At 39.1% G+C, this 15,564-nt stretch overlaps 1 long non-coding RNA gene across 1 annotated transcript; it reads right to left on the minus strand.

Annotated features, from left to right (window-relative positions):
- Positions 1 to 1,649: 1,649 nt before the first annotated feature.
- LOC103265919 lies at positions 1,650 to 15,397 on the minus strand. The gene is made up of 4 exons (XR_504667.2): positions 15,233 to 15,397; positions 14,525 to 14,627; positions 12,386 to 12,455; positions 1,650 to 2,434 (listed from the first exon to the last, which is right to left on the minus strand). It is a non-coding gene; the product is annotated as an uncharacterized LOC103265919 (long non-coding RNA).
- Positions 15,398 to 15,564: the final 167 nt, after the last annotated feature.

Here is a 15,564-nt window from a genome sequence, read left to right on the forward strand (position 1 = left end):
CCAGAAGGATCGCCAGAGCCCTGCGAGTTAATACCAGGGTGACCTTGATCCAGCCTGGGCGACGGAGTGAGACTCCAACTCTAAAAAAAAGAGAGAGAGAGAGATTTAGATATACAGAGCAAGAATATTTGAATACCAGAAAGTTGCTCTTATCTTTGCCAGCTGTTATAAGCTAAATCTAGTGTGACCCATATTAAAATTTAAAATTGCCAGCCAATAATAAAAGAACAGGTGGTCTTCACATAACATTTTTCCTTAAATCTATGCACAGTAATTTTTTTTAAAGAGCTGGGGTCTCATTCAATCACCCAGGCTGAGAGCAGTGGTGGTATATTAGCTCACGGTAACTAGTATAGCTCAAGGAATCCTGCCTCAGTCTTCCGAACAGCTGCTGGATTATAGGCATGCCTGGCTTCACATCATGCTTTTTTCTTTTTTCTTTTTACAGTATGTTTTTTAAAAAAGAATTTCAAGATCACTTCTGAATTTTCTTAGTTTTAAGTTAGACAAATGAAACATCTTTTCACATATAGTGTTAGAGTTGAGTACATTGTGTAATCCAAAATGCCTAATGCAAATACTTAATTGCATAGAGAACACTATGTAAATGTTTAACTGAATAAGGAATATGTCATTATTAATAATGACTTGTGAATGTAATTTAGAAATGAGCAATTAGGAAAACACCACAGTAATAGAGAGTATATTTCAAAAGTAGTGCACTGGGGATATGAAAATAAGTCTTTTAAATGTCCTTTAGAACAGCAGTCCCCAAACTTTTTGGCATCAGGGACCAGTATGGCATCAGGAACCAGTTTTGTGGAAGACAATTTTTCCACGGTCTGAGGGGTGGTTTGGGGATGATTCAAGTGCATTATATTTATGGTGCACTTTATTATTACATTGTAATATATTATGAAAGAATTATGCAACTCATAACTGGAAGTCCTGAACTTGTTTTCCTGCAACTAGATGGTCCTATCAGTGGGTGACAGGAGACCGTACTAGCAACACTGCTTCAGTTCCACCTCAGATCATCAGGCATTAGATTCTCATAAGGAGCAGCAGCCAAGATCTCTTGCATGTGCAGTTCACAATAGGGTTTGCACTCCTATGAGAATCTAACGCCACTGCTGATCTGACAGAAGGTGGAGCTCAGACAGTAATGTGAGCGATGGATAGTGGCTGTAAATACAGATGAAGCTTGGGTCACCTGCTGCTCACTTCCTGCTGTGTGGCCCGGTTCCCAACACTGCTTTAGAACATATATATGATGTTCCTGCCCACAAATATGACTCAAAGTGAAAAGGTAGAAATTAGAGAGTCATAATGGTCTCCTAACTCCTTTGAGTAGTTTTAATATAAAATATTACATTCTATCTGTTACACAGACTTGAGCAGACTAGAGATCAAATGTTATTTTGTTCTGCCTTAACCTATTAATCAATGGATTTCAGCGTTCACAGCGTCTGTTAGTGTTAAGAGTGTTGGCAAATGGAGCCAAGACAATTTTGAGCTCTGGTTCTACCTCTTACAGCTTTGAAGCCTTGGGCAGCTCACTTAACTCTGCTGAGCCTGTTTCCTCACTTGTAAAATACTAGTAGTACTCTATAACATTATTGGAAGGACAAAATGAAGAATTCAGAACAGAACTTGGCATGTTTACTTTATTATTATTATTGACATAAGAAATGTATTTGGCCCATGCAAATACACACACGCACACACGCATACACACACACAAACACAACACAATCTTTTCTCACAGGAATGTTTCGGTCCAGTAAGTATACTGGCCAAGGCAAATGGTAGACACAATTTTCACTTCAGTCTCAGGCAGTAGGACTTAGAGCTGATATAGGCTCCTCTGGAAAGAGGTAAAATTGAATGTGTGTTTTATTTAACTTCTAAATTCTACTGTTGTTTCATTCTCTTTGTCTATTTGCTCTTTACTGTTTGTGATTCAATTAAACAGATGCCAATACAGTGAGACAAAGACATACAAAATAGTGCAACAGTCAGGTGAAAACAGTAGAATTATAGGGGCAATTTGAACTAAAACTAGAACGCAAATCTTAAAACTCTGCCTGCCTAAGATGAAAAGAATTTTCTTTTCTGCTCCCTGGCTGATCATATTTCATTTTCTGTGTCTTAGATGAGCCGCAAGGCAATTCAAGTTAAGAAACAAATGAGCTCTGTAGGGCGAAGGGCCGTGAGTTGGGGAACCTGAGGCATCCGGGTGCGCGTGTGATCGCCTCCAGCTTGTCAGCCTTCCGGCAGGGTGCCTTCCCGCCCTTCTCTAAGGGGATCCCCAACGTGCTGCGCCGCCCTCGGTGTCTTTCCTTGGCGTGGCGCCGCTGTTTGCAGTGTTTCGTCTTGTCTACACACGGGGGACCCAGCAATTCGAGAAATGCAAGAGGAAGAATCCAGTTGCCTATGAAAATGACAAACAAGCAACTCATCGAATGACGGTTCTATGTCTCGGAAAGCCCCTTCTCTGGGAGAGGAGTCTGCGTTGTAGTGTCATGAAGACACAATAAATTTCCTATGCACTGAAAAAAAAAAAAAGAAACAGACAAATGGGAATCTAACATGCTTGCCTGATACTGAAGTACATTGAATTTGGATTACATGTAAACAAATTGACAACTACTGGACAAAGATTTGAATAAGTCATCCAATTTAATTTGAATACATACATAGATCTGAAAATTATTTCCCTTATATTCAATTGCTAAATGCAAAAATCAGATAAATATTTCTATTGTCAAAGCTGAGAGTGGAGAACTGACTTAAATTTGATTGACTGAAAAGTGGAGTCAGTCCTCCACATCCATGGTTTCCTCATCCTTGACTTCAACCAATAGCAGACTGAAAGAAAAAAATGGATGGTTGCATCTGTTCTGAACATGTACAGACTTTTCCCCTTGTCGTTATTCCTTAAACAGTTCAGTATAACAACTATTTACATAGTATTTACATTGTATTAGGTATTCTAAGTAATCTAGAGATGATTTTAAGTATGTAGGAGGATGTACACAGGGTATATGCAAACACTGCCATTTTATATAAGGGATTTGAGCATCTGTGGATTTTGGTACGCTGGGGGTGGGTCCAGGAACCAATTCCCCATGAACAACTGTATATAGAGTTGACAAAAGGAAGAATTTTAAGACTGTAATTGATAAGGAAGATATGGGTTTTTGAGGGGGACTTTTACAGTTGGAGTTGTTTTCTTGGGATGAGGTTAGGTACAAAACATGCTGGAATTATGGATTAAAAATTATATATAGAGAGAAAAAAGAATCCAAATTCTGAAATGAGTGAATACTGTAGCTGTGGGATATTACCTTTATTCTATGTCTTCACCAACCCATTTTAGGTAATTTCTAAGTATATAGGGTAGAGAAGAAGGTAAGGAAGGGCAAGAGGAAAAAATAATGGTATGTTGAAAAACATATGTTGCCACTTATAGATATAACTACCATTTGTCTCCAAGCCATGACCACCAAAGAGATCACATCAATATCACAGCAAGTGTAGAGGAAATTAACATATAGAAAATCCTGACATCACACTTCAAATATTTCCCAGGAATCATCCATTAATAGTTGAATGGTCCTGTATAAACTTCATAGAGATAGCAAATCAAATCTTTAACACTTTGAGTAAGCTTTGTTTTTTCATAAAGGTCTTCATAGCTTCTGGCTTCATTTGCCTTTCAAAGAAAAACAAATGAGTTGAGTTTATCATTATAGCTAAGGAATTTAAATTATTTTAGCATTTAAGTGATAGGAAAAGGTTCAAATTGAGATCAACTTTTGGCATGGTACCTAGGGCAAGTAAAACAGGTGCTAATGAAAAATGATTCGTTCAGAGTTGCCATAACTAAAATTGTTAGCCTACATAATGGGGCTACTAGTGGGAGGAGGAAAATGCATTTGAAGGTTAATGGTTTCAGAAAGACAGTTGAAAAGTGAAAAATTCAGGTAACATACAATCTGTTAAATAACCGACAGTCTACAGGAGATTATTTGCTTTATTATTCTATTACTATACTGACATAATACAACCAAGAGGTTGAAATGTGAGAAAACCCAGCTAATCAACTGGTTATTTTAAATAAATATGAATAAATGTTAACATTGTACAGTTATACCTGTGTGATGTCTACATAGGGAGTTTTGACATATTACAGTCACAGTCTAAATGATATCTTTAAAAATAACTGAGTTAGAAAGAAATTATTTACTTCCCTTACATTGATAAACCTCTGTGTGCCCAGTTTCCTATGTCTTTATTCACATATTGATGAATACGTTCTAAATAGTGAATTTCAAGTTTAAACATGGCTTGATCAATATCAACGATTACAGTACTGTTGATTAATGTAATATACTTTATTAACAGACTCAGTAAAACAAATTATTTTTGGTATGTGGGCCAAGTCAGCATGGCATGTATTTCTTAAATAATTATTCAAATATAGATTTTATCAGCATGAGAAAATAGTGGGAAAAAGATGTTAATAATATAGATACACTATATTTATGAAGAATTTATGTTAAGAGAAATATAGGCCAGAAAAGAACTAAAATCATATCATATTCTTTTGGGCAAAAGCCCTTAAAGTATGTTTATACCTACAATAGGTGGTATAATATCTTATATCTATAATACTTCAGTTTTAATACAAACTCAATTTATAAGACTGATCATTTCCATTCTTTGTTCTAATACAGTAGATAGTTCTTAGCTTTCCATTCTTAGCACATAAAAAATAGGAAGCATCTTTCTTTGTAGCAAGTGAACTCGAGAAAACTTGAATATCTTCTCTGTAGCCCCAAATTCAAGTCAATAGATTAAGTGTCCACATTGTTTGCAACTAAGTCACAGCTGTCTAAATTGCTTCAGAAATGTTTAGCAGATTGCTTTATAGCAGGATAACACAGTTTGAACCATAGTTTCTTGAATACATCTTGCTGAGAGCTTATCTCATTCAAATGATGAAGGCAGCTGAAGCATGTTATTTGAATCAGCCACATTTTGCTCTAATAAAGGAGCATTTTAGGGAGCTCTAGTTGTGATAGGCAACACAGTAAAGCAATTGAAATGTGAATCTTATATTTTACACCATTCAAACTGCTTGCATATGTGTGTGGTGATAAGCTATTTTAAAAATAAAATTTCATTTGGCAAGAAGCTTACAGTTAAACTGTAAAAGCAATACACAGATCGTGTGAATTACCAGCATATAAAAATAAATATGCAAATGACTGTAATACTCTTTTCCAAAATAGCATCTTTAATAGGAAACCCTTCATAAGAATCTTTATAAAGCGACATTTTAAAATCATTTTTATATTTTATAAGTACTTATAACTAGGAGTTCTTAATTTTAATTAGAAAATACACGTCCTTTTAGCCACACCTGAAGAAGCGGTATGAATGAACTTAAAGAATGGGTACATATACACACTTCTATTATACATTTTAAAATCATCAATCAAAAAGATTCTCATCAAGCACATTCTACTTATAATAAGCTTTATATACTATTGGATGCTGGGAGATTACAGAAGTAATATATATTGTTTTCACCCAAGAAGATTAAAAATCTACATGGAAAACAGAAGAGTTTTATATAATGAGGTCCTAATACAACCCCAGTAAATTGTAAATACTCATAAATACTGTCAAATGAGTGAACAAATTGTAAAACTAAACTTTGTTTTTAATTGCTCAGTTTAGATCATTTGAATATTTTCAAACAAATTCTATCAATGACAAGTTTGAGAAGAGAACCTGTTTAAATATTCAGCTTGGGATTTATGTCCTAGTTATTTATTGTCATGATTCATTGCATGTATGTCCTTCCACCCCTACTCTCCACCAAACCAATCAACCAACTGTTTACTTATACTCATAAATGTTATGGTTTGGGAGCTTGGGCAGGGTACAGCAGAGATTGTTTGCCTCTTTCCATGATGTCTAGGGTCTCAAACAGGATGCTTCCAAACAACTGAGGGCAAACTGAACTGATAGGGGCTGGAAGAGCTAAGGATGGAAGATCTTTTACCAAGATGGCGATAAATCTTTAGTCTCCCATCTAGTGACTGGGTTGGAATGATTTGAAGGTGAGGCTCGGTTCAGACTGATGACCATACCACCTACATATGTCCTCTCCATGAAGATTTGATTTTTCACAGAATAGTGGCTGGGTTCTAAGAATGGTTTTTTTTTTTTAACTGCCACAATGAATTTATTTTCTCTAGGCCCTGAAGAATCTGATCACTATAGATTTGAAGCTTGCATTTTAAAGCCTAAGAAATAGAATGCTTTACTAACAGCAAAAATCATTGACTAAAAAGTCTATGTAACTAATACTGTGAATTGTCCATCAAAAATCCACCCCGCCCCTCTTCCACCAAAAAGAGTTGAGTCTGGACCCGTAACTACACAGTTAGAAACTACATTTCTCAGCCTCATTTGAAGCTAGTTGTTGCCAAGTGACTGTATTTTCACAGTGGAATGTGAACAGAAATGTCTCATTTTGAGCTTGGGCCTTAAAACATTGGACATATGACCCTCCATGCTCTTTTCTCCTTCTCATAAAGTAGATCATGGAGTTCCTTTACTCAGTTTCAACCATGCAGCTGAAAAGAATGCCCCAGTGGATGGCAGAGCTATAAGACAGAAGGAACCGGGGTTCCTGAATGGCATCACAAAGCAGAGCCAATCTGATAACTTAAGTTGCTTATCTTGTGCAGTCCTTGTATGTGAGAAACACACTTCGGTGTCTTTAAACCATAGTGTTTTGGATCCTTTTTGTTACAAAAGTTTAGCTTTACTCTAAAGATATACATTATTGAATGATAGCTGAATGCTGAAGAAATGATGGTAAGAAAATCAAATCCCTGTTGTCTATCTACCTCCACCAAACCCTTCAAAACAGGGGTCCCCAACTCCCGGGGCCACAGACTGGTACCAGTCAGTGGCCTGTTACGAATCTGGCGGCACAAAAGGAGGTGAGCAGTGGGCAAGCGGAGCTCCGTCTGCTGTCAGATCACCTGCGGGCATTAGATTCTCATAGGAGCACAAGCCCTACTATGAACTGCACACGTGCGGGATCTAGGTTGTGCGCTCCTTAGGAGAATCTAATGCCTGGAAAAATTGTCTTCCGGGAAACCGGTCCCTGATGCCAAAAAGGCTGGGGACTGGTGCTTTAAAATGTTTGGTGTGCTCAATATTCTTTATATCTGTTGATTATTATTGCCATTTTAAGTTACAGAAAAGCTTTCCTCTAAAGGAGGTATTAGTAAAATGGTCATGTTTCACATAAACTTTTTTCATACTTACATTCATTTTTTATTTTGACATGGACAGCCAAACTTCATGCACCACAGCATCATTTTACTTGAAAAGCCCAGAAGCCTGTATTTTGGCATCAGTTCTCCTCCTCTCCCTCCTCCTCCCCCATCAGGGTCTCACTCTGTTTCCCAGGCTAGAATGCACTGGCATGATCACAGATCACTGAAGCCTTAACCTCCTGGGTTCAAGTGATTCTCCCGCCTCCCGAGTACTGGAACTATAGTTGCACACCACCGTGCCTGGTAAATTTATTTTTATTTTTTGTAGGGACAAGGTCTCAATATGTTGCCCAGCCTGGTCTCCAACTCCTAGGCTCAAGCAATCCCCCCACCTCAGTCTCCCAAAGTGCTGGGATTATAGGCATGAGCCTCTGTGCCCAGCCTGGCATCATAGTTCTTAAACTCTGGAAGAATAAAGATCACATTCCCATATTTACATGTAGAGAGAGATTATGAATCCAGAATCCTCAGACATAGTCTTATAGGTTAGAACACCAGCTCTCAAAGTGTGGTCTGGAGATCTCTAAGAAACCTTTTCAGGAGGTCTGCAAGGTTAAGCCCATATTCATAATAATACTGTTACTTGCCTTTTTCATTTTTATTCTTGCACAAGTGTAAGGTGGAGTTTTTCAGAGGCTGTCTGACAGGGGATGAGGCCACTTACTCTGATGGCTAGTGAAAGGTGAGCTTGTATATTCTTGTGTTTTAACAATTCTTCAATTTTAACTCACAACACAACAAACATCACAAGATATAGCCCACATAAACAAAAACTCTTTAAGGTCTTTGGCAATTTTTTAAGACTATAAAGGGATCCTTAGTGTCTCAGTTTGAACTGCTGTAACAAACCACAGACTAGATGGTTTATAAATAATGAAAAATGATTTCTCAGTTTTGGAGGCTAGAAGTCTGAGATCCAGGTCTCGCATGATTGGATTCTGGTGAGGGCTCTCTTTTGGGCTGTGGACTGCTGACTTCTCACTGCATCCTCACATGGTGGAAGGAGAGCAAGAGGAGTCTCTGGAGTCTCCTTTGTAAGAGCACGAATCTCATCCATGATGGCTTCACTGTGAAGGCCTAATTATCTCCCAAAGGCCCCATTTTCTAACACCACCACATGGGAGCTAGGATTTCAGTATATAAATCTGGGGAGGACATAAATATTCAATACATAACACTTAGGATTAGAAGAAAATATTTAACTTCTTAATACAGTAGTTAAAACATACTTTATTTTCATTACTTCAAATACATACAACACAAAAAGTTAGCATTCATTTGATTATGTACCAAGTTCAAGAGAATAGTTTAAATAATGGAAGAAATTTCCAAATAATCTTAATTGGAAAAGCAGTTAAGAATCAGAAAAACCTGAGTATGACCAAACTGCAACAGGGAAAGCAGGATGATTTGCTTGTTAATCTATTAGGGGTGGAAAAAGAGGCAGACCCGGCATCTGGGTCAAAGGCATCACATCCTACAGTGTGGTTCCTCTTAAATAACTAGTTCAACGTTAACAAACTCATGAAATGCTTGAAGACAGTGAATTTGGTGGTAACCGGACAGGGATTGACCTTCTGGTCCATATCAATACAGGTATACTCAAAGAACACAGGTGGTAGGAGAAGTGAGGGAGAAGCAGGAAAGTATGGTAAATAATGTCAGAGAGTTCCAAAAAATGAATTGGGAAAAAAGAGAGATTCTTGAATTTAGAAGCTATGAAATTGGGCATTTAAAGTAAGCTTACCTGTTTTCTGAGGGACAGGGAGTCCCTAGCTGACAGCCAGAATCTCTGTAATACATATACATATACAAACACACACACACACCTGCTACATAAGAGATACTATACTATATAAGACACAGGGACTCTTTCTAGTGGCTTAAAGTCTACTTCCAGAGCAAGATTGCATACAATGACTCCACAGAGAAAAAATTTAAGTGCCTGAATAGATGTAACAAAGTGCTATGAGAAGGCTCATACCAGGTCTAATATACACTTATTGTTTGTAATTTGTACATTTGCTGGGGTCAGGATCTTTTTGAAATAAGTGGACTGGATAGAGAAGGAGTCACTGGGAGAAGAGACAGCATCAGCTAAACTTTGCTGCTAGTCCTATCCATTTCCAGTGCCATGACTCTACTCTAAAGCACTAACCTCTCTTTTTTTGGCTGGGACAACTCAAATAGCCCCCTAGATTTTTCTCCCCAAATCCACTTTTGCCCATTTCCAAACTATTGTTCTTACTATAGCCAGAGTGATTGGTTTAAAATGGAAAATTTATTCAATGGTTTTTCCATTACTGCTAAGAATAACATCAAAATCTTAACATTGTGTAGAACCGGATTACTACTTGCCCACATTCAGTACCCTTCATTGTGGTGTCCCTGTCTGTTGTGAGATTATACAGCCCTGACCTTTGTTGCTCTCAGGCATAACAAAGGCTTGGTTGATGAAAAGAGAAAGGAATGAGAGCACACACTTCAAGAATGAGTGCATAATTTACCATTTTTCTTTCTGTCATGACAACAACAATGTTCCAGAGACTGGTTGTGTCTGCCCAAGTCCAGAGTAAAGATGGCAAAGAACAGAGCCATGCTGGGCATGTAGCACGAGCAATACACCTTATTGTAGACCACTGAGAATCTCTTGAAGTATTTTGTTACTCGGCATAACCTAGTCTATCCTGACTGATATACTTGGTCTATGAACTCTTGCTTATTACCCCATCTCTTTGCTGTAGTTCCTTGGCCTTTCAGTAATTACAAAGGCGGCCTCCTCCTACTCTAGCACACTCCTTAAAAAGTTCTTTACACCTTTTTTTTTTTTTTTTTTTTTGCCAGTTAACATTTATTCACTAGTGAGGTCTTAGCTTAAGTGTGAGGTACTCAGAAAAGGATCTCCTGACCTTTGTTCAAAGTATCATGAATTCATCTTCTTTGTCATTATTTATACCTGTTTTACTAAACTACAAGTTCCATGAAGACAGAGACCAGGTATGCTTTGGTAACTACCATAGTCCCAGTGACAGAAAGGAATTCTTTTCTTTTTCCAAAGAGCAGGGGGTTTTTTTTCCTGCATCTTTATGCACACGACAGAAAATGGCCATCCTCACCCCAGAACACCACCACCTTGCCACTCTAGGGCCACCAATTGATCAGCATTCCAATGTTCTGTTTCCAAACTCTTGGAGAGGAAATCTGATTGTCTCAACTTTGATATGGTCAACCAGTGATCTAATCATAGTTTACTGGAAGATCTATGTTAAGCAGAGTCAGTATGGCTGCAGAGACTTCTCTGAGAATAGGAAGAATTCTCAGTAAGGTGGATGCGGACTGAGTTGACATTCTAAAGAGTGTCAGCTGCAGCCACTATAGCTGACTCTACTCTTCGTTGTTCTTGACTATGTCTTTTCTTTCTTTCTTTCTTTATTTTTGAGTCAGGGTCTCACTCTGTTGCCTAGGTTGGAGTGCTATGGAATAAATTATCACAGCTCACCATAGTCTCAACCTCCTGAGCTCAAGTGATTCTTCTATCTCAGTCTCCCGAGTAGCTGGGACTACAGGCACATGCCACATCCAGCTATCTGTTTGTTTGTTTGTTTTTTGTATAGATGAGGTCTTGCTATTTGCCCAGTCTGATCTTGAGCTTGGAGATTCAAACAATCCTCCTCCCACAGTCTCCCAAAATGATGGGATTGCAGACAGGAGCCACTGTGCCCAGCCTTGACTATATTTTAACAATCTTAGCCGGGCTCGGTGGCTCAGCCTGTAATCCCGTGCCTTTGGGAGGCTGAGGTGAGTGGATTGCCCGAGCCCGCGGGTTCGAGACCCGCCTGGGCAGCGAGACCTCATCTCTACAATAAATCAAAAAATCAACTGGGCATGGTAGCGCATGCCTGTAATTCCGGCTACTCGGAAGGCTGAGGCGGAAGGATCACCGGAGCCCAGCAGGTCGAGGCTGCGGTGGCCAGGAGCGGCCACTGCACTCCAGTCTGGGCGACAGTGAGACGCCAACTCAAAAAAAACAACAAAAAAAACAATCTTGTTCTCAAAACTATCCTCATTGGTCGGGTACAGTGGCTCATACCCATAAAGTCAGCACGTTGGGAGGCTGAGGTGGGAAGACTGCTTGAGTCCAGGAGTTTGAGACCAGCCTGGGCAACATAGCAAGACCTTATCTCTACAAAAAAAATAAAAAAACTTGGCTAGGCATGGTGGCGCACACCTGTAGTCTCGGTTACTTGAGAGGCTGAGGTGGAAGGGTGCCTGAATTCAGGAGGTCGAGGCTGTGGTAAGCCATAATGGTGCCACTGAACTCCTAACTGGGTGACAGAATGAGGCTCTGACCTCCCCCCCCAAAAAAAAATTCTTATAGATTGTATAAGGGAACAATTTGTACAAGGGATTTCATAGGGGAAAGAGTGGTAACCAAGTAATTCTGACCCTGTCCTCTTGAGTTTTGCCTTTCCTTGGGGATTTTCTTACTTTGATTACTACTACTACTTCACTCTGATGTCTTGGAAATTTACTCTTCTCTTTTTATTTTTATTATTAATTATTTTTTTATGTCTTCCTTTGTTGCCCAAGTGAGAGTACATGGCATGATCATAGCTCACTGCAGTCTCAAACCCCAGGATTCAAGCAATTTTCCTACCTCAGTACCCTAATAGTTAGGACTATAGGCAAGGGCCTAAATTGTTTTGTAAAGACAGGTCTTGCTATGGTGTCCAGGCTGGTCTCAAACTCTTGGCCTCATGCAATCCTTCTGCCTCAGTCTCCTAAAGTGCTGGAATTACAGGCATGAGCCATCACGCCTAGCCTCTTTTTCTTTTACCCTAACATGAAAAACAACAAAATTAAAAGAAAAAAGAAATTTCTCTCAATTCTCCATACAATTGTAGCAGCAAGCTGGGATTTTCAAACACTTTACTAAATATTAAGGAAGAACAAAAGGGAAATAACACAAGATAATAAAATGTGCATGCACAAGGCAAAGGTTTCTGGCTCTTTACCTGGATATACAGTTCTTGTCTCATTTCACTTGAGATTTAAGGAAAAAGAAGATCCATATCATCTGAATATCTGTTTCAACAGAATAGAAAATGAAAAGATAGTTATTTTTTCTAAAATTTTTCCTGTATCATTTGCTTCAACTAAAAAAGAAAAATAGAAGCTAACACTTTTCACTTATTATTAATTAAAACTACTTCTATATGTTTGGTCATTTCTGCTTCTTAAAGATCTTTAAAATATTTATGAACTATTAAAGAAGGTACCTGTACAACTAGTCATAAAATCCATATATTTTCAAGGTCTTTAACTTCTTAAATGAAAATTTTTTAAAAACTTTCCTTTTATTTTTAACATAAATTAAAATACAACTTGAGGTGACCTACAGTTAGGATTCTCTAAATACATCTGTAAGTAGAGGCCTGATACAACTCATCTGGGTCAACATGATATGTGTTTCCATTCGGACTCTTTCAAATGTGCTGCAGTATGATAAACATGATCCATGTCCTATTACCTGTTTTTTTCCTGAACAGAGATGGTGAGCTGGGTAGTAGTTTTTAGCTTAAACTAGTTTGCTGTTTAAATGATCACATTTTCCAGATTATCAAGCAGTTTTTATGTTGTCTTGGCCTCACTTTCGTGTTACATTATTTTCCCCAGCACAACGAATCTCAGAAATAATTCCTATAACTTTAAAAATTGTTGTTTATATTTACATGTGAAATGTAAAATCAAAATGATCAACATTTGTTTTAGCACCATATACATGTAAAATTTAAAGCGTTTTTCTAGGGCAAAAATGTAACATGCATTGCGCTTTGCATTCAGTTCAAATAGGGATTCTATTTTGAAGTTCTTATAGCAGCATGCTGTAGGTTAGAGCAAGCTGCCTGGTCATTGGGAGACTTAGGTCCTAGTCTCTATCTCTGCCACTGATTGGCCAAGTAAACAATGCACTATTTTTTTCCCCATCTATAAGAGTTAGGCTAGAAGGCTGGGTGTGGTGGCTTACACCAATAATCCCAACACTTTGTGGGGCAGAGGCAAGAGGATTACCCGAGCCCAGAGGATAGGGACCAGCCTGGGCAACATGGTGAGACCTCGGCTCTACAATAAATCAAAAAATTAGCTGAGCGTGGTGGCGTGTACCTTTAGTTCCAGCTACTTGGAAGGCTGAGGCAGAAGGATTGCCTGAGAGACTTTGAGACTTTGACTCAAAAAAAAAAAAAAAAAAAAGACTTATGCCAGACACTTAAAGTCTCTTCTTGTTCAAAAATTCATGACACTGCTGACATATGAACATTTTCACTCTTGTATCTTAATTAATTTTTACAAAGATTGCTCATTTACCATATTTCTTTTTCTCTTTTGAGTTGGAGTTTCACTCTGTCGCCCAGGCTGAAGCTCACAGCCACAACAACCTGACTGGCTCAGGCAATCCTTCCGCCTCAGCCTTCCAAGTGGCCAGAACTACAGACAAGCGCCACCATGCCTGACTCATTTTTAAAAATTTATTGTAGAGGTGAAGTCTCACCAAGTAGCCCAGGCTGGTCTGGAGCTCCTGAACTCAGGCAATCCTCCCGCCTATGCCTCCCAAAGTGCTAGGATTACAGGTGTGAGTCACCATGCCCAGCTCATTTACTCTATTTCCAAGCCCTTGCATAGTTAATTCTTAATCCCTCCATTTACTAATCACCTACTATGTGCATGTCAGCCACCTCAAATCCATTCTGGAGTAAGGCAAGAGAAAAGTAAATATATATCTGCATACATTCAATGCCCCTGGATTGTACACAAAGAACAATTAAAACTGTAAATTTTATTGTGTATATTTTACAATAAAAATTACACACACACAGGCTGTTTCCCTAAAACTTGGTACCTACCATTTGAAATTGCATTATAGTTGTTTGGACACAAGTCTTTCCCCAAAATTCTCCCAAGTCCCTCCAGGGAGGAGGACCCTCTTAATTCTAGCAGTAACTCCAAGGCCTAAGACACCATCTGGCTCTTAGTTGCCAAGAAAGGTAATCGTATCCTGGTATTTCCAAATGTTAGTACATGCATTTGAATTATCATTTGCAACCAACACAATACGTGATACATATAAACAGTTGTAAGACAGTTGACGTACACACCCAAAACATTCTTTATCTCACATATCATGACTTAAGAGTTCAGAAAATGTGGTCACAGAACTCCAGCTCTTCAATAAATGTTTGTCCAATTGATGAACTAGACCTGAGAAGACAGAAAGATCATCATAAACCCTAGCATCAGCCCAAAAGATCTCAGGTGGAGCATTAGGGAACTACATAACATTACATGTCTTAAGAAGGATGTCTGCAGAGTCTATAATACTGAGGGATCTATCACAGAAACAAAGATCTAAATATCACATGTTCTCACTCATAAGCGGACCTTGAACAATGATCATCATACTATAAGAAAAGGATTGTCAGTAGTGGAAAATTGGGGGGGGGGGGGCAGATGGGAGAGGTAGATGGGATTGGCAGTAGTGGGACTCTGCCAGGGGAACGGGGGGCACACCTCATCAGCAAGGGTACCTGCACAGTGAACACTTGTATACCTAACCCTGAATGGCACCCCATATCTTTAAGATAAAAAATTTTAAAAATCAAAAAAATTAAAAATAAAGGATGTCCACTAGGCCACTTTGAACACAGCGACTGTACTGCAGCCTAAAAAAAAATATTGATTCTCGAGTTTGCCTAGAATATCCATCCATTGCTCAGACAAAACCAAAGCTACCTGTCGCACACTGAGGTTCCTGAATACGATAGGGTCTTTAAAAAAAAACAAAAAACAAAAAACACGAAACGTACACTCCTCGGCCACGTCGCTCAGTAGTCAGGTGAGCTGTGCTGTTCACTGCCCGAAGGCCGGTGGGCTTTCCTCCTTTCCCTAGGGTGATCCCGCCCGGCTCCCCGTCCACTCCAAACCACCCAAGGAGCCCCTCATTTAATTCCGAGCTCCGTAGCATCCTCCAGCCCAAACCCGAGCCCGGCGGTTCAGCGCTCGAGAGAAAGGCATTTTGAAGGCTGTGCGTGTCCAGCTGCCCGGGGTCCCGCAGCTTCCATCCCCCGAACAGCGCCGACCACGCACCGGCTCAGCCCGGGGTGCACTTACTGGTCGGAGAGGCGCGCTGGGGGGAGCG

This window comes from Carlito syrichta, unplaced genomic scaffold (assembly GCF_000164805.1).
Source record: "Carlito syrichta isolate Samal-C Ts95f unplaced genomic scaffold, Tarsius_syrichta-2.0.1 Scaffold99338, whole genome shotgun sequence".
NCBI lineage: Eukaryota > Metazoa > Chordata > Mammalia > Primates > Tarsiidae > Carlito > Carlito syrichta.